The 24,354-nt window shown below is 35.9% G+C and overlaps 1 non-coding gene across 1 annotated transcript; it reads left to right on the top strand.

The window, feature by feature from the left end:
* Nucleotides 1–8,085: 8,085 nt before the first annotated feature.
* Nucleotides 8,086–8,192, top strand: LOC112999995 (small nucleolar RNA R71). Its single transcript, XR_003265268.1, has one exon. It is a non-coding gene; the product is annotated as a small nucleolar RNA R71 (small nucleolar RNA).
* The last annotated feature ends 16,162 nt before the right edge of the window (nucleotides 8,193–24,354 follow it).

The raw sequence follows: 24,354 nt of genomic DNA, 5'->3' as shown, positions 1-24,354 counted from the left end.
TAGAGTGAGGTGGCGGTGTCTACGTACACGTGAGCAGATGTTTTAGTGGTAATTGATGTGAATGAAATTGATGTTACATCCCTCGTTTTCCCTTGCCCATATAAAAGTGCCTAATACATATAAATTACAATGATGACAACCAAGTTGTAGCTTCGTTGTTAGACCATTGGCTCTACATGTATGTATGTATCCTAAGTTGGTAATGTCTTCATTTTCACTTATAAAAAATCATTGACAAAAATGTAGTGCAGACTTGCAGGATCATTGATTTTTTGTATATCAATTCTTGTAACATAATTGAATAGTTGCACGGTCTTTATTTGGTTTGGTCTTTCACATTCGACCTTCACAAGGGCTTGCGTTTAAATTTGTAGGTTATGTTTTGTTCCAGTTTGTAATCTAAGCCACTGTTGGATTATCTGCCAAAGGACTTGCAACATACTTCTCTTGTACAACAAGTGTTGAACCAATTGGCTGAAGGTATGTCTCTATTATAGGGTCTGGATTCCCAAATATCATACGTATGACCATGAACAAGAGCTTCTACATGCCCAAATATGATAGGTGTTGGTTTTTTGTATGTGAAATTTTGTAACAGAAAAAAAACACTTAAAGCCCATAGTTTAGTTCAGTACCCGCATTAGTTGACTATGCAAATAGGACTATAATGACAATTCCTCATAATACAATATAATACCTTATGTTGGAAGACCAGCTATGACTGCATCTTGTGGCTAGATCTAAACTTGGCATCTAAGTTGAAGACCAGCTACCCAAATTTAGACAAATTCTACATGACTACAGAGTTTTGGCAAATTGTGAAATCCGTAATTGTGTGTGTTTTTTAATTTGCTATTTTACTTACCCCTTGTGTGATTGTAGAAACAAGGGAAACAAATGTCCAATATATCTGAATATTCTTGATGTTGAAGGAAATAACTATTTTAACATTTGTTAAGTATAGTTTCCTGGGTTTAGCTATGAATATATAGTGAAAAAATTCTTTAGGGTAGCAATAACTAGTACCTGATTCCAATATTAGCATAAAGCCTGCAAGTGATTCTGTCTCTAAGAGGTCAAGGTCAACAGATTTCTCATCCACTGAGTGTTTGTGCTGCTTCACTCCTAACCTTGAAAGAGCAGCTTGACTAGCTCCATGTTTCATTGATGTCTGTGCAACTTTTCATTGTATTCCTAGACCTTGAATTGTCTTAACCAGTGACAAAGAGCAAGTATTTCTTTCTCTCCAATCTTCCCTGCTCTCCATGTTCTCTCCCATGATTAATTTGTCATTGCCATCAAGAATGCTTACTATCTGTCTAGTGGTTGGTCTTAATTTTGGGTCAGAACGGGTGCATGCAGCTCCTAAGCTTACCAATGTCATTAACTCCTTCAAATTGTACTCTCCATTTAGTCCCATATCTGCTAATGCCTCAAGTGGCCTTTTTCTCACCTCAAATTCATGAACCTTCTTTACCAATAGCACCTCAGGTTGCCTAAAATCCACAGTCTTAAGTCCACTTACAATCTCAAGCATCACTACACCAAAACTACCTAGTCTTGGGCACCATAACCTTAAATCCACAGCTCCTAACCTTAATTAAAATCCACAGCCTCAGGTTGCTCTTATTTCTGATTACATGATGGCCATGCTCATTCCTTGACAAAAACTTAGCCAGAGCAAAACTACCTAGTTTTGGGGTCATGTCAAGTTCAAGAGTCACTACTGAAGAGGTTATGTTCCTGTGAATGACTTGTTCATCCCATTCCTCGTGCAGATAGAGAAGTGCAAATGCAAGTGATTTCACTATGTTATACCTATGATGGTCAAGTTGGTGACTGAGACACACACAGACACACACACACACACCACACACACACACACACACACACACACACACACACACACACACACACACACACACACACACACACACACACACACCTGAATTGCAGAAGCAGTCTAAAGCTAATTAGTAGTAAGGATTGCCTTAAGGTTTGTCTTTGGTGGTACTCCATTTTTTTTTCTTCTTAAGCTAAACTTGTTCTAGTACCCCACTAATTAGTTTTTAGGATAATCATTAATAAAACTAGTTTTGTTTTTGTTGGTTAGAACATTTTAAATTGTGTACCAGCAGGTCATTTTCAATTATGAGATATTTAAGTCCACTAAAAAACATAACTCATGTGGTAGCTAGAGTTCTATCAATTAAATTGAGTAACATGGCTCCAATTCCCTCCTACAGGCTTGAAAATTCTTAGCCTGCACCATTAAAACAAGTCATTGTGTACTCTAGTCTATACATCCAGCTAACTAGGTAGAGAGAGATATTTGGATGCTTTTTGGAAAGAGAGATTAATTTCATACTCAATCGGGACCTTATACAGTTGTGAAAAGCCACATATATCCAGAAAGTAAGCCCCCTAGACCACTTTGTTAATTACTTAAACTCCACCTTCACTAATGAAATCAATTTGATCTAAAAACCCTTGGGGGATTGATCGAGGCCGTACCCGAATCAAATAAAGATTAAAGATGCAGTATCTAGGAAGTGATCCTAGGTCGTCTCCCAACGAGCAATGGTCAACCAAACGTTCATAACAGATCGTAATAAAATAGTAACAAATTGGGGGGTTGTTTGTTTTTGTAAATTAAACAGCAAGTAAATTTTAATTATAAAATATCAGAATTAAAACACGTTGTTTCCCCTTGATTCACAAGCAAGTCTCTTATCCTAGGTTACAAGGATTTATCCTTTATCAGTTCAACCACTTAATCCAACCCTAAATTAAATTACTAAGCAAAATTTAACATAAGGCATTCATTATGTGATTAAGCAACACATACACCAATTAATCATGAACGGAACTGATCATTAAACATGAACGTAAATTAAGCGCAGAGACAAAATCTATTTTAATTCCAAGCCCATAAATAAAATAAAATCTAGATAAGATAAGATAAGACAAAATCTAGATAAGATCTATATAAAATAATATCTAGATGAGATAAAATCTAGATAAAATAATATCTAGATGAGATAAAATCTAGATAAGATAAGATTTGGTAGAATAAAATTGTCTGCTCTCTTCAAGTCCAAGCCCAATTCTGGATTCAAGCCCAATTGCTTATAATTCTCCTGAAATTAAATTAAAAACACAAAATTATCCAGTAGGCCCAAATGATAAAACTGCATAATTAATTTGACAATTAAGGCTAATCATAATTAAAATGGTGACAAAAAGGGTTAAGAAATAGGAAAAATGATGACACATAAATCCCCTCACACTTAGCCTTTTGCACTCCTGGGCAAAATAAAAAAAAAACAAAGCAAGGGACAAATCCAGAGACATTAAAGAGAAAAAAAGACACAACAACAATTACATATTTCTCAATGAATCTCAAGGAATGAAAAGAATGGGTAGCATCAACACGTAAAGAGTTAAAGAATCAAGGCCGTCATGAAAATCATCCAAGCATCTCAAACATGGCAAGATAGTAAATCAGCTCAAGAATAAAAAGTGATAAAGCCTCACAAGATATGCACTATATCTCTCAAGTGTCTAGGCTACTGTTTACTCTCAGAGCACCCATGAAAACAAACACCACATAGACTTGGCAAGACTCTAAAATTGACAACCACATCACAAGCACATGCACATGAGGATCAAAAGGTCTTTTAAGGTTATAATGGGGTCAAGGACAAGGTAGATGAAAGTATGGGATAGTAGCTAAAACCCAAAGGAATAGAGGAGCAATGGGGAATAAGTGGGAAGTAAGAAAAAGTAATAAACCCCAAAACCAAAATTACAAATAAGCTTAAAAAACCCAAAACAAAATCAACCAAGTCCTCAAACCAATCCAAGTCTTCAAACCAAGACCTCATTTATTCAACTCATTCTTTTTCTATTTTTTTTATTTTTTTTTAACGTGAACAGTAGCAATTGAAAGCATTTGAAAAATAAAGCAACAATTAGGCAATATATGTATACATCATCAAGCATGGCCAATAAAAACATATCATCCAATGAAACATACCCCCCCCCCCCTCACACTTATTCCCAAAACAATTCCAAAGCTCCAAAATTCCTTAAGGTAGGGTGAAATCATGGTTTTTCACTTAAGGCTTGTAATGAGCTTCAAAACAAAGAAAGGGGAACATAGGCTCAAAGGGGCTATCAAAGGAATTAATTCAGGTAGGCTATTTGGCTAGAGGCTTATAAGAAAAAATGCCTAAATCATCTCCCAACATGCATGTGAAGCAAGAAGTATCAACAAGAGTCAAGCCAAGGCTATTGTGCAAGCAATCAATGGGGCAAAACACACCGAATAAAATAGATGATGATGGCTCAAATTTCACCAAGGGTAAATCTATCACTTTAATTCGAACTTCAAAACTAACTTGACATGTAGAGAAAAACAAGGGATTCAATTCACAAAATGCCAAGAAACTCCTATTTCAAAAACAATTACCCATTACATGTACATAACCATAATTCAAAGAGAACATGCAATGTTGTACACAAAACATAAAACCAAAATAAAAAATTAAGCTAGAACCTAACAAATTAAGCTAGAAAACCTAAAAATTAAACTAGAAAACCTAATAAAATTAAACTAGAATACCCAACAAAATTAAAGAACAATCTTCTCTCCCCCCTCACACTTAAACAACACATTGTCCTCAATGTAGCACAATCATAAGATCAAGAACAATCAAACAATCAATAAATTTGGACAAGTGCAATAAAAGTAAAGAAGAGACAGAAAAAGAAAACTCCCTAAGTCATGACGGAAGGAAGTAGGGTGAAGTAAGGAGGTCTTTGAGCAAACATCCACTGAGGAATTGGATGCATCGGTCCATTAAGCTCAAATGGGGCTGTCCAATCAGTGCCTGAATGATAGAGGTGGTAGTCACTGCAAGCTTGAGGCAATCAAAAGCCTCTTTGCACCGGTCATCAAAATCAAACTCCACCTCCTTTTGCAGCAGATTGGATAGTGGAAGGGCCACTTTGCTAAAATCCTTGATAAAGCGCCTATAAAACCCTGCATGACCAAGAAAAGAACGAACCTCTCGCACGCAAGAGGGGTAAGGCAATTGTGAAATAACATCTATTTTTGCAGGGTCTACCTCTATGCCCTACTTGAAATGATATGCCCTAAAACTATACCTTGTTCTACCATGAAGTGACATTTTTCAAAATTCACACAAGGTTAGTTTCAATGCATCTACTAAGAACTCTATCCAGACTATCCAAACATGTATCAAAAGAGGATCCATAAACAGTAAAATCATCCATAAACACCTCTATGCAATCTCTAAAAAATCACTGAAAATGCTAAGCATACACCTGCTGGAAGGTACCAGGGGGTTGCATAGGCCAAAGGGCATCCTCTATAGGCAAAAGTGCCAAAGGACAGGTGAATATGGTCTTTTCTTGATCCTCAGGACAATATGAATTTGTAAATAACCAGAAAAACCATCAAGAAAATAGTAATGAGACTTACCTACCAAGCGCTCAAGCATTTGATCAATGAAGGCAGGGGAAAATGATCTTTTCTGGTTACCTGTTCACCTCCTATAATCAATGCAGACTCGCCAACTATTCTGACTCTTGTGGGGATAAGCTCATCCTTTCATTCTTATCACTGTGAGGCCTGTCTTCTTAGGAACCACTTGGACTGGACTCACCCACTGGCTGTCAGAAATGGGGTAGATGTTCCAGCTTGTAAGAGCTTGGTCACTTCCTTTTTCACCACATCTAGAATGACGGGTTGAGTCGCCGTGTGGTGCCTCACTGGCTTAGCTCCATCCTCTAAAAGTATCCTATGCATGTAGGTAGATGGGCTAATACCAGGAATGTCTGCTAAAGTCCATCCAATGGCTTTCTTGTGCTTCTTGAGCACTAGAACAACTTCTCCTCTTGCTCACATCAAGGGAGGCAGAGATGATCACTGGAAATTTTTCCTTGTCCTCCAAGTAAGCATATTTGAGGTTGCTGGTAAGGGCTTCAACTCTGGTGTGGGTGGTGGCTAACAGTGGGAGGAACCAGGTAGGAGAAGAAGAAGGTTCCTCAGCCTGTACCTCATAAAGCAAGTCAGAAGTATATGTACTTCCTGCAACATGGTTAGTGCATTCTGACTCTAAAAAATCAACATCAAGAGGTACAACACCCAGAAAATCAGAACCAGACTCAAATTCAATTCATCTCAGCATAAAAATCAGATACAGATCAAATTCAAACTCAGATTCAATGCATAAGGAATGACAAGTATGCAGATAGATAAAAATGGATGTTTCCTACCATGAAAGAATCAAAATCAAACATATAATCATCAACAATCTGATCAATTATCTCAGCACGAAAAATAGAATGATCCTCAGATGGATGTTTCATGGCATCAAGAATGTTAAAATGAACAACAATATCACCAAATTCCATAGACAATGTGCCAGCATAAACATCTATCTTGGTTCGGGTTGTTTTCATAAATGGCCTGCCTAAAATAATTGGAACTGAACCATGGGAAAATCCCTCTTCCATATTAAGAACATAAAAATCAACAGGAAAAATAAGTTCACCAACCCGAACTACACATCCTCTATGAAACCTGCGGGGTAAGCAACACTTCTATTTGCCAAATGAATCACCACATCTGTAGATTGCAAAGGTCCAAGAGATAAAGAATTGAAAATGGACAGAGGCATGACACTAACTGATGCTCCTAGATCTAGCATGGCATTCTCAAATTTATGTTCCCAATAATGCAAGTATACAGAAAGTACTGGGTCCTTACATTTCTCAGGAATGTGAGGAACAGATTTACCTATCAATGCTGACACATTTCTACCCATGCTAATCCTTTCATTGCCTTTGAGCTTCCTTTTGTGGGTGCACAACTCCTTTAGAAACTTGGCATATCTTGGAATCTGCTTGATGACATCTAGCAGAGGTATGTTCACCTCTACTTTCCTGAAGGTCTCCAAGATCTCCTTTTCCACTTCTTCCATCTTTTTGTTTGGAATTGCTCTAGGTGGGAATGGAAGAGGGATAGGAGGCTGCTGTAAGTCAGAATTACTAGAAGAAGGTCCACCTGCATGAAAATTTTTGTTAGGAAGCTTTCTCTTTTGTGCAACTATCTCATCCTCTTTTTCAGGTGTAGAATGAAGCTTGACAGGTTCAGGTGCAGGTGCTGCTACTGGTGGAGGCACTTGAATTTGGTTGCCAGACCTCAAGGTGATGGCACTCACATTTTTCGGATTCTGCACAGTTTGTGAAGGCAATTTGTCAGAATTTTGGGACTGAGCTTGGTTCATCTGAGTAGCCATCTGCCCCATCTGATTTGTCAGACTCTGAATGAAGGCTCTTGTCTCTTGCTGAAATTGCATATTCTGGATGGTCATTTGCCTCACTAACTCTTCTAAGGAAGGTTGAGGAGGAGCCTCAATTGCTTGTTGTCTTTGTTGTGACTGTCTGTTGTTGTGATTGGAGGAGGAACATATGGCTTGCTTGGACCAGCAGCATTCTGAAAAGGAGGGACAGCTGTTGTTGTTGTGGAGGACTTGTCCATCTCAGATTTGGATGATTCCTCCAACCTGGATTGTATCTATTGCTTGAAAGGTCATAATTATTCTGTTGTTGTTGGTTTTGCTGCTGAGGAGGTCTATTATAAATGTTTGCACATAAGCTTCAGGTTGCTCATTGACTCCAGATTGCTGCAAAGAAGGACAGAGATTGTATGGTGATCTGCAGAAGAACATAGACCACAGACTCTTGCAACAGGTGTAGATTTCTATTCATGGCAAGCTGGGTTACTAGGTTGACCAAGGCATCAAGTTTTCCTTCAAGCTTTTTATTTTCAGTAGATGAAGATGAATCCGTGGCCACCTCATGGACTCCTCTAAGAACAATAGCATCATTTCTTGCACTGAATTGTTGGGAGTTGGAAGCCATCTTCTCAATCAAATTCCTAGCTTCGCAGGGGTCATATCACCAAGGGCTTCACCACTGGCAGCATCAATCATACTCCTCTCCATGTTGCTAAGTCCCTCATAGAAATATTGAAGAAGGAGTTGCTCAGAAATCTAGTGGTGAGGATAGCTTGCACACAATTTCTTGAATCTTTCCCAGTACTCATACAAGCTTTCTCCATTAAGTTGCTTGATGCCTGAAATGTCTTTTCTGATGGCAGTGGTCCTAGATGTAGGGAAGAATTTCTCCAGGAACACCCTCTTAAGCAACAATATTGAGTCTAGTCCTTTATAGTTTCTCCATTGCAATGTGAAGGGAGGCATTTAATGAGAAAACCCCATCTGAGATTGACCTTACACTGCAGTACAGGGATCAATAATGAGACTGCAATTATTTGTTAACTTTCGACATAAAATAACCCAAAGAAGATAAACTAGGTGAAGATGGGGGCTTATTGTGAGGAAATGAATATAATATCAACATCCCCAATAAAATATCATTTCAATGTTTCAAACTCCAGCAGAAACATTAAAGAGATATTTATGTTATCTAATAATAATACCAATGTCAAAATCTATAAAAAGAGAATGTTACATCCTGTTATATATATAAGTTCACCTTTGGAAATCTTTGCCTTGTAATGCATGAAATACTGGCTACAACCTGCAAATTTGCAGATGTTGGAGCATAGTAGTTTGTTGCATATAGTTTTCTAAATGTTAAATGTACTTAGTATTCTTATGCTTCCAATTATTTCTAAATTATGTCACAATTTACTATAGAAATTATATAATTGTTTCTTTGGAATATTGTTGAAGTATCATTTTGGTTAATTGAGTTAAACTTTTGATGGAATGTTGGCCACAAAAGTTTCTCGAAACACGGTGTGCCATTGCACATACACACACTGAGACACACACACACACACACACACACATACACACACACACACACACTCACAGAGACACACAGACATACACACACAGAGACACACACACACACACACACACAACACACACACACACACACACACACACACACACACACACACACACACACACACACACACACACACACACACAGGCTTTTTATAAAGCCTACTAATTGCCACATATTGATATCTATTTTTCAGAATGATGATTGATTTAGGTGGTCATTCATTGTTGCTTTCATTTTGGACCGTGCTGCTCATCATCATAGGTACAAATGTTTGTTACCAACTAATATTATTATTAGTTGTTCACTGCTGTTAATGACAGTTGATATAAGCTATACAAATTGTGTTCATGATGAGTGAACCTTAGATTCCCATTTGATTCTTGCGGACAATTTGCATTAATCATTGTATTCAATCTTGAATTGTCCGTTTGGACAGTTTGGGGAGACTGATATTTTTATGGTAGATTCATGCATTAAGGTTAACATTATTTTGTTTAATTTGATGAAATTTCGGTACAATGCATTTCGATTCGTTCTTTGAGTGCATACTTGATTATCGGGAAATTAATATCACCAATTTCATGTTGTATACTTGAGACCAATGTGAAATGCTGCCGAAATTTTGTCAAATTTAACAAAATAAAATTAACCCTGACGTATGAAGCTACCATAAAAGACCGTCTTCCCAAATGGGATAAGGCCACACCTATAATAAAAAAGTGAGATTTTCATGCATCGAATAACTTTGTGAGTATCACGGGGTTATTACTTAGATGGATCAAAGTTGGATGAATGAAAGTTGCATCAGCCCAGAATATGAGGAAGGCATGGAGCAGTTCTTGCAATTTGCTTCTGAAAGAGGTCGACCGGATAAAGATGGAAAATATTATTGTCCTTGCATCAATTGTTTGAACGGAAGATGACAAATACTGGACGATATACGAGAGCATCTGTTGTGTGATGGAATTAAGAGGAATTATACGACGTGGATATGGCATGGTGAAATGAAAAACATGCAGAGTGGGCCCCAATCTGAACCATTTGATGTAGAAATGGGAGATCGCTTGGAGGATATGATTCATGACCTTGGACAATAGTCTTTTCAGCAAGCTCATGCCCTTGTGTATGAAAGATTGCAGAGTGACTCAAAGAAGCCTTTGTATTTGGGGTACAAGAATTTGTTGACGCTGTTGTCAGCGGTCTTAAGTCTGGTTAATGTCAAGGCCAGATATGGGTGGAGTGACAAAAGCTTTACTTCAGTGCTTGAAGTAGTGCACGATCTGCTTCCAGAGGAAAACACGTTGCCTAAAAGCTACTATCAGGCCAAGAAGATCCTGTGTCCGATGGGTATGGAGTATGAGAAGATTCATGCTTGCCCTAATGATTGCATACTATACAGGCATGAATTTGAAGAAATGTCCAAATGCCCCAGTTGTAGGGCATCACGGTACAAGGTGAAGGATGATGAAGAGTGCAGTTTTGATGAAAACTCAAAGAAGGGCCCTCCAGCAAAGGTGTTGTGGTATCTTCCCATCATTCCAAGGTTTAAGCATCTTTTTGCTAATGAAGACGATGCAAAAGACCTTACCTAGCATGCAAATAGGAGAAACTCTGATGGAATGGTCCATCATCCAGCTGATTGCTCCCACTGGAAGAAGATTGATGGTTTGTATTCGGATTTCGGCAAAGAGGCAAGAAATCTTAGGCTTGGACTAGCCAGTGATGGAATGAATCCGTATGGCAATTTAAGCACTCAACACAGTTTATGGCCAGTTCTACTAGTAATTTACAGTTTGCCTCCTAGGTTGTGTATGAAGCGAAAATACATGATGTTGTCTATGATGATATCGGGCCCAAGACAGTCAGGAAATGACATTGATGTTTATCTAAGTCTGTTGATTGAAGACCTGAGAAAGTTATGGGATGAGGGGGTTTTAGTGTTTGATGGATTTCACAAGGAGACTTTTGAAATGCATGCAATGCTTTTCTGTACCATTAATGACTTTCCCGCATATGGAAATCTGAGTGGTGTGTGTGTCAAGGGTCATCATGCATGCCCCATATGTGAAGAAGACACAAGCTTCATACAATTGAAACATAGTAGAAAAAAAATGTATAGCAGGCATCGTCATTTTCTAAAACCACATCACCCTTACAGATGACTGAAAAAAGCTTTTAATGGAAGTCAAGAGCACGAAATTGTGCTGATACTATTGACTGGTGAGCAGGTCTTCCAGCGGGTTGAACACTTGAATATTGTATTTGGAAAGACCCAAAAGAAGGATAAAAATAAGACTTGCATATGGAAGAAGAGGTCCATTTTCTTTGATCTTCCGTATTGGTCAGATCTGGATGTTAGACATTGTATCGATGTTATGCATATGGAGAAAAATGTATGTGACAGTGTGATTGGGGTGCTCTTTAACATTCAAGGCAAGACGAAAGATGGTCTGAATACCCGTCAAGATCTAGCTGACATGGGTATATGATCACAGTTGCATCCAAGGTTTGATGGGAAAAAAAATATACTTGCCTCCAACTTGTCATACTTTGTCCAGAAAGGAGATGATAAGTTTTTGTCAGTGTCTTCATCGGGTCAAGGTCCCAAAAGGATACTCTTCAAATATTAAGAGCCTTGTGCAGTTGAAGGACCTGAAGCTGGTAGGGTTAAAGTCTCACGATTGTCACGTGTTGATGCAACAATTGTTAGCCATGGCCATACGAGACATTTTGCCTAACAAAGTAAGGTTAGCCATAACTTGCCTGAGCTTTTTCTTCCATGACATATGTAGCAAAGTCCTTGATCCTGTCAAGTTTGATGACCTAGAAAATATGGTCGCAATTATACTGTGCCAGTTGGAGATGTATTTTCCCCTTGCTTTCTTTGACATCAAGATTCACTTAATTGCTCATCTAGTCAGAGAAATCAAAGGTTGTGGTCCTATTTATTTGCGGTGGATGTACCCAATTGAGCGATACATGAAGATCTTAAAAGGTTATACCAAAAATCTACATCGTTCGGAAGCATCTATTGCTAAAAGGTACATTGCAAAAGAAGCCATTGAATTTTGTTCAGAGTACATTGAAAAGGCTAAACCTGTTGGCCTTCCTGAGTCTCGGCATGACGATAGAGTGGGTGGTAAGGGTTCAAGAGGACTGCATGTTATCACTCCAAGTTTAGAAGATTTGTTACAAGCTCACTTGTATGTGTTGAACAACATTAATGAAGTTTTGCCATACATACTTCAGCATGAAGCTTTAGTCAAACAAAATAATCCAAAAATGTCAAAGAGCTGGGTCTTGAAAAAGCATAACAAGACTTTCTCTGATTGGTTTAAAGATACAATCTTTGCTGATGAAAATGTTTCAGAAACATTAAGAAAGCTAGCAGATGGGCCTAAAAGAAATGTTATAACTTGGCAAGGATACGACATAAACAAGTATTCCTTTTACACAAAAGCACAAGACGACAAAAGTACAATGCAAAACAACGGGGTCACCCTAAGGGCTGAATCTCAACACTTCGCAAGTGTGCATGATGACAATCCCTATGTAGCTTCCATCCCTTACTTTGGGTTCATTGATGAAATTAGGGAGCTTAACTATGTCAAATTTACTGTGTGTGTTTTCAAATGTAAATGGGTTGACAACAACACCGGTGTGCAGACCGACGATGTAGGATTTACGTTGGTAGACCTAAAGAAACTAGCTTATCACAATGACCCTTTCATCATGGCAGAACAAGCTAAACAAGTATTTTATGTGCAAGACCCTTGGGATGAAAGGTGGTGCGTGGTTCTACACGGGAAAACAATTGGTGTTAATGTAGATGATGATGATTCATACATGGACACTTATGTTAGTCCTTTGTCCACATAAATCACTCCTAGCATCATCGAAGAAGAAGAACCTGACGACGTTCATGCTAATCGTAATGATCATGATGAAGGAGAATTAATTAACATCGCCTAATGTAATTTTCTAATTATGTATTTGATTTTGGTAAGTTTATTTACATAACTTATATTGTGGTTTTTGATAATGTTAACTAACTCAAGCTTTTCTATTTACAGGACCATGGCTACTCCACCTCGCTCGCCTCCTCCTCCTCCTCCTCCCCCTGCGGACCTATCAACGTCTCCGTCTACCATGAAGTGGACACGCAAAGCGACATGGCTACGATCGTTGGCCATTAGACAACCTGGTGCAGGGAGACTAGTGGTCAACGTTGATCCTGATACCGGCAAGGCCGACGATCCCCATAAGAAATTAAGAACATATTTGGAGGGATATTCAGGTATCTTAGTTTTCTTCTTTGATTTTCTTTAATAGGCATAACTTATAGTTTACTTACAATAAAACCTAATTTTTTTATTTGTCAGGAGGAATTTGAAATCCCTAAAGCTTCTAACAGTAGGACAAAGAAGAAAATTCTTCAGACTGTCAGTGAGAGGTGAAGGCAGTTTAAATTAGACTTGACCAGGAAATGGGCCCTTGCAGCCGATCAGGATGGTGTGGATGACACTGTCTGTGAAAAATATGGCATTAGCAAGGATAAATGAGCCCAGTTTTGTGAGACACAGAGAAACCTTTCTTGGGAGGTATGTACTTTGTCATTTTAGTTGTTTTCCATAAATGATTCACTTGTTATAATTCATTGTAGTAATCAATTTCATTAATGTTTGATTTTTGTAGGATGTGCTGAAAAAGGCACAGGCCATCCAAAAGCAAAACACTGCCCCCACGTGTTGTCTCGTGGGGGTTATGAATATTTAGAACAAAAGCTCATGGCAGAGAAGACAAAAAAGAAACTGGAGGAAGCTGCTCAGTCTGGAAGCACTGATGGCGTCATTGACCCTTCATCTCCCATCAGATGCTACGTGAAGTGGAAGATGGCCCGCACGAAGAAAATTGGGCAAATGACGTCTGAGGCAATAAAGGAAATCGTTGAGAAGATCGTAAGTCATTTTCAATTAAGAATTGCAACTATCTTTGTTTATTCTATGAATGCCTTGGACAAATATATGTGTTTTTTACAGGATTCTTTGGAGGAGCAAGCATCACAGGGATCGTTCATCCCCCATGGATGTCAGGATGTCCTAACTGCTACCATTGGGCGACCAGAACACCCTGGCCGTGTCTATGCTGCTGGAGCCGGTGTCACCATAAAGAAATATTTTGGATCGGCTCCACGAACCTCTTGTAGTTCTTCCTCCCTCCCTTCTGAAGACCTACAACAGCTGACCCAACAAATCAGGGACCAGCTGGAGGAGTCGATCACAAAAAAAGTGACTCGACAACTCATGGCATCCTTCAGCTAGATGCAGCCCCAGTTTCAATCACACATGCAATCACAGGGACTTGCACTGCCTCCGGAGCCTGAGGTTGCTCCTTCAGGGCCTCGTGTCGGCACAAAGGAGAGTTGTGTTGATCCCTCAGGGAACGATCCAAAGATGGGTGACTCAAACAAGTGTGGGCTGTACATCGAAGCAAATCCGCCCCACCTGGTTGCCCTTGGAAGACTTTATGAGGGATCAACAGTTCACAACATTCCTTTGTTGCCTGGCCAAGTGAAGGTTGGTGTTGAGGAGGTTAAAGATGCACAAGCTCCCGTTCTTGTACCCACTGATGAGGTTACCTTAGTGGGGCAGACACTTAACACCTTCCTTGCTTGGCCGACACATCTCATGAAGGCTTTATCAGTACAAGTATTTTACTTTGATTATATGCTTCCTTTTTCAATTAATTTATTCAGCGTAATTATTTAACTATGTTTGATCAGCAAGCAGTTGTTTCTCCAGCAAAACCTCCACAAAGGCCGGATCCTGAGGTCGATGATCCGCTATATTTGATGACATTGACCATCCCAGAGCTTTTCTTGCAGCCTTTCCAGGTTAACTGGGATGCTACCATGTTTGGAGTGTGTCATCCAAACTTCCCGTTGTACATAAAGTACGAAGATCTCTCTAAAATCGCACATGGTAGTCAATGTCTCAACATATCTGTCATACAGTTGTGGATTCTGTAAGTCAATTTAGCTTATTGTTAATTACCTAAGTTTTTCTTTTAAATTCATACATAATTAACTTTGTCTTAACAACAACAGGCATCTGACTAAGACAAGTATATGAGCGGGGAATTCTGATGTGTATGGATTCCTCGAGCCACAGTTTATTCAGAGATCTGGGCAATCGTAGTTTGAATCAAAAAGCTACATGAAGAGTTGGATGCAGAGTTCACAACGTGATGTCTACCTTGGAGCCTACCTGAATGGGTAAGTCAAACAAAACAACTAAATTTAAATAATGTATACTACTATAATAACCATATTCGTCTCCAATGAAGTAGACACTAGCAAATGGTCGTTATTCTGCCTAAGGAAAACGTTGTTGTCTGGTTTTGTTCCTTGCATAACAGACCAGACAACTACCTTAAGGGAATAATTAACAGGTCAGTGTTGTTTTCAATACATTTGCATTAGCATAACTGAAAAACATCAATATTTTAATGTTCTTCGTATTCAACAGTGCTTTGAAAGGACTTGATGATACTCCACAGTCTAAATCCAAGGCTGGTGCTAGGTGGATTGTTGTTAAGGTACGTCATTTAAAGAAAAATTCTACTTATATATACTGCTTATGTGTGTGTACACTAATTGTAGTTAACGTTTAATTAATATCCAAATTTCATTATGTATTTAGTGTAATAGACAAAAAGGAAGCACCGAGTGTGGCTATTACGTCATGCACTAGATGTCCACGATAATCTTAGGAACTTTCAGGAATAATTGGGAAGCGGTAATTGTTTATTTCAAACAAGTTTTATTTTCTTGTCATTGGTATTACATTATTGACTTATGTTTTATTTGATCATGCAGTATTTTAACGATGTTAGACCATTGGAAGCAGAGAGATTGAAGGCGCTTCGCATTCAGTGGGCTAAATTTTATCTCAAAGTTAGAAATGAAAGTTAGGATGTTAGGGAACTTAGGATGTGCGTTAGGGAACTATTCCATTTTAGGTTACTTAGTTAGTTTACTACCTTGCTTTACATTTTTGCCAATTGTTATGTCATTTGAACATTGAATATTTTTTATTGATAGTTGTTAATAAATCATTTATTCATGGTTATCAATTGATAGTTTAATATAGCTTTCTGCTAAAAACTGTTTGAAAGCAGAATGCAAATGATAAATGTTGTGGTCTGATTTCAATTTTACAGGTTAAATTTTGGGATTTTTGTAAAAACAGAAAGTTTATTTTAAAAAAAACCTAAAAACAACATCGATTTTCCTAGAAAATCGTTGTTAAGTTACACAAATAACATTGATTTTTGGAAAAAATCGATGTTAACATACATCTTAACATCGATTCCTCAAAAAACTGATGTTGTTTGTGTAAGTTAACATCGGTTTTCCTAGAAAACCAATGTTAATATTAAAAATGTTAACATTGGTTATTGATAAAAACCGATGTTAACATATAGATTAAAATCAGTTTTTGTTTAAAAACTGATGTTAACCTATAAACAGTTAACATAAAAACTGATGTTAACGTATATATTAACATCGGTTTTGTATAAAAACTGATGTTAACATTTCTAACCTAACATCGGTTTTATAGAAAACCGATGTTAATATATAAGTCAACATCGGTTTTTATACAAAACCGATGTTAATATATACGTTAACATCGGTTTTTTATAAAAACCAATGTCAACTATCAACATGCATACAGTTTTTTTGGTGTAATTATTATTATATAACATCGGTTATTCAGATAACCGATGGTGTGAAACCAATGTTAACGATAATACTTTCAATATCGGTACTTTCAACATCAGTTAAAAACCGATGTAGAAAGTCCTAAATAACCGATGTAGAAGGTGTATTTTCTAATTATGCTCCATGAATTTGGCTTATATGAAAAATGAGATGTCTTCAACTTCTGTCTTCTGATGAGTCAGTTTCCTTTAGGGACTACATCTGGATGACGATACATTGTCATTAAGGTTCAGTGATGAACAATTATGAACTTCCATTTTGAAGTTCACTTCTCATAGTCTCATACTTCATCATTTTGATGTAAACTATGGTGCAACTTCATTCTGATGTTGGATGTTCTTTGTAGCCCTTGATATATCTTCTATGTAAGGGCCTTGTCTTGTGCTTTTCCAAGTTCAATTACTCAAAGGGAAGAACTATTCTTCGTCATGTGGATGGGCTTCGAGTAATCTTTTAAGGCTTACTCTTGACAATATTTTTGAGATAACCTTTTTGAGTTTATTTTGAGAACCTCAAAATGCTTGCACATATGCGTTTCAAGGATGTTTAACTTTGAAAAAACTTGAGTAGAAATGATAGTTATAACACAAATCCATCAACTTTACATTTTCATTGCTAATGGTTTTTCATAATTAAAATTAGGGATGTTGATTCAACACTTCCTTAAGATATGCAACTTCATATTCATAAGGAGGTGGTTTGCCATGGTGCCCAACCATCTTTGCAAGAATAAAATCTCTTGAGCTGTTAAGGATGCACATACTAGCATCATAACTATTATGATCCACGAAATTTGGTGTGTCAATGTTGCACTTTAAAAAACCATAATTGTTTGTGAAGAAATTTGCACATCTTGTGCAATGCTATTCTAATCTCTTCAAAAGATGCACATTTGTGCAACAACAATCGTACCCCTATGCAACGAGACCTGTGAGATTTTTAGCCATTTTTTTGTTTTGTTTTCTTTTGGGTTGTAGTGGCTATTGTGTAGAAGCAAGCTTCATGATGAATCAAGATTGATTCAAGGAGTTTTGATGATAACAAAGATGATGACAAAAAGCTCAAAAGTCATGATCACTTCATGATAACAAAGATGATGACATTCAAGAATGAGTTCAAGATTGAGTAATGAACACTTCAAAGATCAAGAGGAAATTTGATTTCAATAATCAAGAATCAAGATTCAAGATTCAAGATTCAAGATTCAAGAATAATCAAGATCAAGATTCAAGACTCAAAGATTCAAGAATCAAGAGAAGACTTAATCAAGATAAGTATTAAATTGTTTTTCAAAACATTGAGTAGCACAAGAAGTTTTCATAAAATCATTACCAAAGAGTTTTACTCTCTGGTAATTGATTACCAGATTATAGTAATCAATTACCAGTGGTTTTAAAATGTTAAAGATTTTCAAAATTCAAAATGAAGAGTCACATCTTTTAATGTGTAATCGATTACACCTTTATGGTAATCGATTACCAGTGACTATTTTCGAAAAATTCATTTCCAAAAGTCACATTTATTCAAGTGTCTTGTTTCTGAAGATTCTTTCAAAAGTCATATCTTTTTAAGTTATTAGTTTTAAAGGAATTTCCAAGAGTTACAAGTTTTGACTTGAGTCATCAAGAAACTATAAATATGTGACCTTGGCATGAAACATAACAACAATCTCATTCATATCCATCATCTCTTTCAATCATTCTATCTTCCAATCTATCTTTCAACATCTTCTTTCATTTCTTTCAGAACTTTCTAGTTTCATCTTTTCTTCATCTTTCTAAAAGTTTTTGTTCAAAACCTTCTCTTCCAAGAAAAGTTCTTTATTCAAAAACTCGTGCTATTCATCTTTTTCCTTCTCTTCTCCCTTTGCCAAAAAGAATTCGCCAAGGACTAACCGCCTGAGAATTCTTTTGTTTCCCCTTTCACAAAGTTTCAAAGGACTAACCGCCTGAGAACTTTGTCTTAACACATTGGAGGGTACATCCTTTGTGGTACAAGTAGAGGGTACATCTACTTGGGTTGTTGACTGAGAACAAGAGAGGGTACATCTCTTGTGGATCAGTTCTAGTGGAGGGTACATCCACTAGGTTGTTCAAAGAGAACAAGGGAGGGTACATCCCTTTTAGATCTTTGCTTGTAAAAGGATTTTTACAAGGTTGAAAAGAAATCTCAAGGACCGCAGGTCGCTTGGGGACTGGATGTAGGCACGGGTTGTTGCCGAACCAGTATAATAACTCTTGTGTGTTTGTCTCCTTATTCCCTACTCTTTTAATTTCCACTGTGCACTTTAATTCCCGCTTTTACTTTTGATTAAGTTTCTTTTATGTTCTTCAGTTACTTAACAACATAGTAAAAGCCTTAGAAGAGTAAATTTTTAATCAGTAAAGGTTTAGGAATAATTAATTCAACCCCTCTTCTTAATTATTCTGAGGCCACTTGATCCAACATATTGTCCCATTGCTTTAAATAGGAAACGTCTAACCTAGTTTAAAGGCCTGGACATTTGACATTTGAGAGAGAAAGAGATAGAGACATTCTTGACGGTTTTGGAAGATTTTCTCCATGACTATGTGTAGCTAACTTCTCTGTTTCATTGGGGTTTAATGCAATTGGTCCTACTTTCATGTAATTGCTACCTTATTTCTATTCAATAAAGTGTTATTATTGTTTTTCTTCTATGTTTAATGCTTTTATATGGCTTGATCACATGTTTGCATGATCTTATTTATTCATTTGTAATTGGAAATTCTTTTGAATTGCAAATTGAAGAAGACAACCAATTGTTTTTATGCCTAAGGATAGGGTAAAAAGGATTGGTCATTGTTAAAATCCTTTTTCTTAATGCATGTACCTTGGTCTCACTAATTCAAGGGACTAATAGTGGAATCAAAGGACTTAGGTTCTCTTAGTTAAAGGATTAAGGATTGAATATTTTGTGGGTTGATGATAATTTAAACTTATTTGAATAATAATTTGTAGTGAAAGCATGCAAGAAAGTCCAACGAAGTTGAATATCGACAATCCTTCTCAATGATTGAAATTTTGTTTATTGTGCATGCCAAGTGTTTGATAAATTCCAAAACTCCAATGAAGTTGAATATCGACGATCCTTCTCAATGATTGAAATTTTGTTTACTGTGCATGCCAAGTGTTTGATATATTCCAAAACTCAATCCTCTAGCTTTTTAATCTTTATTTTTATACAATCATATTTAATTTGAGTTACTTTCAACAAAAATCTTCAAATCAATATTTCTTTCCTTTATTTCCCTTTTTATTTCTTTCCTTAACTTTCTCTATTTTATGCATGTTGTTAATTAAATTTAATTAATCTTAGTTCCACATTTCTATAGTCTAATTATGTTACTAAAAATTATTCATTTATTACACAAGTTCCTGTGAAGATGATACCATATTCATTATGTTTCTTGAGTGATTTGGTACTTTCACCAAAATCCCAATAACAACATTATTCCACACCTTCTCGTTTCTTATTCTCTAGAGACACCAATTAGCATTTGAAGCAAACTAAAAGAGACCTCAATGAAACTGTATGCACTAGACACTACTACATAAAAGGTATTCAAAGGCGATTAATTTATGCTTTCCACAATGGTAATGAGCCATCTTTGAATACACCATCGTGAAAAGTATTAACTTTCCACGACGGTTTTTAAATCCTCTTAGAATCTCGCAATCTACATCGATTTTCTGATAAATCGTCTTCAAATGTTGTTTTATATTTTAAAAATGTTAAAAAAATTGACTATTCTAAGACGATTCTTGAGAAAATCGTCTTAGAAAGTATACTTTCTAAGATGATTTTCACAAAATCGTCTTAAATAATGTACATTCTATGACGGTTTTGTGAAAATCATCTTAAAAAGTAGACTTTCTAAGACAGTTTTCCCAAAAACTAACTTAGAAAGTAGATAATTTTTTTTTAAAAAAAGAACCAAAATGAATGTATACCTAGTTAAAGTGCATGCAATAAAAAATGACATAATGGTAGTATAATTATCCCCTAAATCGCACAATTACTTTGTCATGTGTTCTTGAGAGATAGATAAAGGGGGTGAAAAAAGATTAACATGAGAAGGGGAAAAAAGAAAAATGAAGTCAAGATAGACTTCACTCCTACCAGTGTTCACTTAGGGTCCTAATTTCAGGCTGGTTAGGCACCATCAAAGTAACAACTCTATGCTAGTCTAAAATATCCAATATATAACAGCATAGAGTTAAAACGCAACCACACAAATAGTAACAGGTTAAAGCACCACACTTGCATCTTCCTTAACAAGAGGGTCAACAACTTTGTTATCTTTTTTTCCCCTAGAAATAGAGGTAATGCATCACCCAACTCATCTTCCATATCCATGTCAATCTTGAATATCTGCTATATGAAATGAAACCACTCAGTCCACACACACTACTTGAAAATTTTGTATATTAAACAAAATGAATTTATCATTTTAAAATATTGTACAATCATCAACAATAAAATAAACTAAACAACTTGTAGGTATTGGACCAGCAACACGCATATCCCACATCTAACAGGATAGGTAAAACAAATAAACAACTTGGAGGTAATTTATAGAGCATTTTATTATTAGAAAATAATCTGTGTTTGCCAATCACACTCTTAACAAACATTAGGGTGAATACACTTAAATTCAGATGAACCATTGTGGCAAAAAAACTAGACAAATAATTGAACTTTATTAACATCAGGTATTAAAAGAAATGCATAAAACATCTCCAGTGATATTGTATGTTTCTATAATTCATATGACAACCACACATATCATTAAATTATTAACCAATATAAAATCTGCAAGATGTATATTAAATAGATATTTTTGGACGATAAATTGTAATCAATATAAAATATATAAAACTTAATTTTTAATAGATTTAAATTAAGTGATTGTGAATATGTGTAAGATTCATTTTATACCTTTAAGCATGTTATATAATAATCTAATAAAATAACAAATAAGTATTATCGGTCATTGTGTTAAGTATAGAATCCATATATAAACCAAAAATAAAACATGATCACTAGAATGCTAACAAATGCATAAAAGTATGCTTGCTAAATTCCAACATGGCTTTGATATTGGGTTCATTAACACTCAATTTACACATAAAAAGGCTTACGAGATAAATATAAATATGTGCAAATGTTACGATTACCTCCTGTATTTTTCTTTCCTTTAATTCATCTCCATGAAATAATAACGATAAAGTAAGTAAAAGAGAAATGATGAAGACACAAAAGACATTATTATACCGTTTAAACTAATGTTATGGCTCGATCATGCCAACACTTTCAACCAAATAACACCAAATTTATAGCAAACCTTCACATTAAGTTGCAGTTAATCCCATCATTTAAAAGGGCAACATAAAAGAAAGATAAACCTCTTTGTTGTGATACTAAATTATCAGTTGGTTTAAAGGCTAAAAGAAAGGTAAAAATGATACTCAATGTTGCTCAGTGGCAAGAATAAATAAATGCACCACTGGATCCTTGTATGTAGCTTCTAACATGTAAACTTCGTACCTTGATCTCTGGAAGCAAGAGGAATATCAATCAACAAAGGAGCATTTAAACTTCAGTAGGAGGTAGCACATTTAAACAAAGCAATTGGTATAGGAAGGAGCATTGACCTCCCCATTATAGTAACAATTTGATATCTATTATCTTTAACAGCCTTGTGCATAACATGAGTAATACAAAGTCTCGTGATGGGAGCCAAATGTATGAATAGTTGAATAGTCTTATTGAACTTGCAATAAGATAGGAATGTAGGACAATTACACCAGAAAATGATTCAACTCCCTACCCCTAGAGCTATGCTCAACATTTAGAAAACTATAGCTTCCCAAACTAAAGCCAAATGGAATAACAGAGGTATAAACCTTTTCCCTGTGGGTTAAAAAATGGCAGAGTGCTATGATAATAATGGATCATGAGACAAAGGAATAGAGTGGACTTAAACTCAAGCATGTACATGAACTTTCCAAATTATTTCTTTTTATGTTAATACTATTAGAAATATTATTAAATAAAATATTATAAGATTGCAATAACAAAGATTTCTTACCATAATCATATTTACCACTTGTCAACTTGGATAGCAAGTTTAAAAATATGAATGACTTACTCAATGTCAGTGTCATTATTTCTATAATAATCGAAAAATGCCTTCAACAAATAAAAGTATTGAAAGTTCAATAGATTGGATTGAAATCAATCCATTCTGCAAACCTAGCTTTTCCCATGATAGAGATTTCTTGTCAAGTGAAACAAGATAAATATGTAGGTCCAGGTGCAATGGATTGGATAAAATCACATGTACTTACCACATCACAATTCAAAATTATTCACAAAAATAAGAACCTTTTTCTCCTCACTAGGCGGAGTTGGAAAGATGGATCAAATATTCAAATGTCTCAGTTCACAATTATTCACAAAAAAAAAACTTCAATGGGAATTTGCTAGAAGTAGAATAATGCACTAATGCAACAAGCTTCAATCAAGAACTAAATCATGCTCTATTACTCAAAATTGAGGCCACAAGCATGGTGACTTATTAACCACCCTTAAAAATTATAGAAATTATAGAAGAATTTGAATATCAAATACTTAGTACAATGTGTTTCAAAGTTAGAAACCAAATCACAGATAGTAGAATCTCCCTTAAATAATGAAGCACTAAGATTAAAAGGGTTAACCCTCTTGAGACAGTATACTCTGATTATATATGTCAACAAAAAAATTATTAAGACAATGCAAATTATTAACCTCAAAAGTGCTATATTGTCTCGACAAAACTTTTATCTATCAATTGGTCCCAATAGGGAAGGCTAAACATGACTGTAGCTAGATCATAATTGATCATTGGTAATACTAACACAATCAATATCTTACCAACCTACAACATAATTCCAAAATTTTTAGAGTAGAATGGCAAACAAAAAAGTAATATTTGATGAGAAAAATAATAAACCATAAGCAGCATGCACCAAATAACTGTTAAAAATAACAAGAGTTTTATTTAGGCAATGGGTAGTGTCAATTGATGCAAATGCTCCAAACAATGCACTATTCTCATAGCTACCTCATTCTCATTCCCAATCTAGTTGTTTTGCTTCACTAATTGCAAGACATACATGAATGTGGTCAAAATAGAACTTTAATTGCCAGTAGATTACACCAACGACAGAATTGTAATAAAAAGAGTGATCTCGATCGGTGAGATATGAAGCTGAGGAGCTGAAAGACCATGAAGGTATCAAAGATCCCCATAACATGATTGCCAAAATTATTCCTACAAAAAGCCAAGTAATTTAGTATAACTAGTAAAACCATTATCCTAAGACAAAAGTTGAATATTTTTTGGAAATATAGACATAGTAGAAAACATTGAAGTCTCTTCTATATGTATCTAAAATGTGTAGAAATAACCTTTATTCCTATTCCAATTCCCTAATTGCAACGAATTTGGGCTCTATAATTATAAACACTAAAATAGAACAAACTCAAGATGGAATATTCAAATTTAAATCATGATTATTTTTTAAATACTTAAAATAGAAAATAAACCAGGCACTGAATGAGAAAAGATGCAGAAGACAAGATCGTGTAA

This window comes from Glycine max, chromosome 17 (assembly GCF_000004515.6).
Source record: "Glycine max cultivar Williams 82 chromosome 17, Glycine_max_v4.0, whole genome shotgun sequence".
In the NCBI taxonomy this organism is placed as follows: domain Eukaryota; kingdom Viridiplantae; phylum Streptophyta; class Magnoliopsida; order Fabales; family Fabaceae; genus Glycine; species Glycine max.
Note: the sequence above shows the minus strand (reverse complement) of the source record. Positions and strands in the feature narration are given on the sequence as shown.